Source organism: Phyllostomus hastatus, unplaced genomic scaffold (assembly GCF_019186645.2).
Source record: "Phyllostomus hastatus isolate PE091 unplaced genomic scaffold, TTU_PhHast_1.1 phas_contig_150, whole genome shotgun sequence".
NCBI lineage: Eukaryota > Metazoa > Chordata > Mammalia > Chiroptera > Phyllostomidae > Phyllostomus > Phyllostomus hastatus.
In genome coordinates this window covers 11,378,085-11,380,165 of record NW_025333611.1, presented here as the reverse complement: position 1 = coordinate 11,380,165, position 2,081 = coordinate 11,378,085, and the positions used below count along the sequence as shown (strand labels likewise).

The 2,081-nt window shown below is 46.1% G+C and overlaps 1 pseudogene; it reads right to left on the bottom strand.

The window, feature by feature from the left end:
• Positions 1-354: 354 nt before the first annotated feature.
• On the bottom strand, positions 355-1,729 carry LOC123808117 (annotated as a pseudogene).
• Positions 1,730-2,081: the final 352 nt, after the last annotated feature.

Genomic DNA, 2,081 nt, shown 5'->3' with positions numbered 1-2,081 from the left:
CCTAACACTAAAGGATAAAGCTTTATATTCACATTTATTTTATTCACAGGACTCATTAATGAAGAACGTTGTACCCAACAATGGTAAACTGGCATGTGGCCAGTCACATTCTGTGGAAGTGACAAAGAAGGCCGCAGCAAAGGAAGGCAGGTAACCGCATTACACGTTCTTCATACAAACAGCCCATTCTCAGCAACAGAAGTAAATGCAGACCAGATGCTTTTGGAAGGTTTTATGCCTAGGTGACAATATAATGTTCACGCACTGAAGAGAAAAGAAACAATAACACAGAACACAGCACTTTTAACGATTGTAGCACATTTAAAACCTTCAGCCGTCCACTGTATTCTCAGATCAGACTGGCCACTGAAATTTCACACCCACCTGGGTTTGTTTGGCTGAGGTCCCTATTTCAGAGAGCTTGACAACCATTTCAGCAGCTTCGTCCAAGTCATCACAAGCAAGGGCTTTCGGACCACCGTCCATTACCAGTGCCTTAGCGTCATCCACTCATGCACCTTGTGACCATACAACAGGTATTTTCATTTCCAAATCCTCTATTGCCCTGCCCGTGCCCTGTGCAGTAACACCACACTGCAGGATCCCTCCAAAAACGTTGACCAGAACAGCCAGGACCTTTTTATCAAAAGTGATGAGCTTAAACGCTTCTGTTGCTTGGTGGACTGGAGCACTGCCACTGGCATCAAGAAAGGTGGCTGGCATCCCTCCGTGCAGTGTTATGATGTCCGCTGTGGCCATAGCCAAACCAGCACCATTCACGAGAAAATCCATATGCCCATAGAGGCCGATGTAGTGGATAATGCCTTAGCTGCATCTCCGTCCCTTCCACCTTCCCGGGGCCAGTCCTGGAGATCAAACATTTTCTTCTGGAGAGAAGCTGAATGAGAATCAAAACTGAGCTTTGCATCCATACCCAGCACAGCTCCATCTGAATCCTCTACCATTGGATTTATTTCTACCATGGCTGCATCATATTTCAGAAAAAAAGGTGGTAAAGCTGGACCACACTTTCTGCCGCAGAATCCACAGCATTAGGTGGAAATCCCATCTGCTGTGCAAGCCGGACAGCTTGTTCCTTTCTAACGCCTTCTGCAACTTCAACGTGTTCTTTAACTACGGCTTCAGGACTCTCTGCAGCAACATCTTCAATGTTGACACCACCTTGAGAACTTCCTCTTAATACAGGACCTTGAAATGACCTTTCCGTTGTTATTGCCAAGTACCCTTCTCTCCTGGGATACCTGTGCTCACAAACCAGCACTTGATTGCAAATTCTGCCCTTTTCTCCTGTTTGCTTGGTAAACAACTTTTTCCCAGTCATTTATGAGGAAACAGCTTTTGCTCCTTCTGGAGAAAAAAAACTCTCTCATTCCTCCTTTGAGGCCACTTTCAAATGTCCCTTTTCACTACCACCAGCTAAACCCTGTGCCTTTAACACATCTATCGAACCTAATTTTTTGGCAATTACACAAGCTTCGTCTGGTGACATAGCCACATGTCGTTTGGGAATGGCGACTCCAGCTTCTCGCAACAACTCTGTGCTCGTGTCCTCAGGCAGTGAGAGGTTCTCTTCTTGCTGCTGTCGTACTTGGAGTCCATGGTTGTTAAACCAGAACTTCCCAGAACCTGGGTGGAGGCCTCCATCCAGTGCTCTCCAGGGCAGCTGGCTCCTCTCTATTTGGATGTTGAATCCTAGTTTGCTTCTCATCCACCCAACCACCCTAGACTGTATTTCATCTCTGTAGTTTTTTTTTAAGTTTTTTTTAATATTTTATTTATTTATTTTTTAGAGAGGGAAGGGAGGGAGAAAGAGAGAGAAACATCAATGTGCGGTTGCTGGGGGCCGTGGCCTGCAACCCAGGCATGTGCCCTGACTGGGAATCGAACCTGTGACACTTTGGTTCGCAGCCTGCGCTCAATCCACTGAGATATGCCAGCCAGGGCTCATCTCTGTAGTTTTATGGCACAGCATGCTTCTCTTTGTCTCAGCAGACTCTTCTGATCTCTGGATCTCACCCTTACTTTATTCAGAATTATTGTACCGGTTTGATGCACGCAGC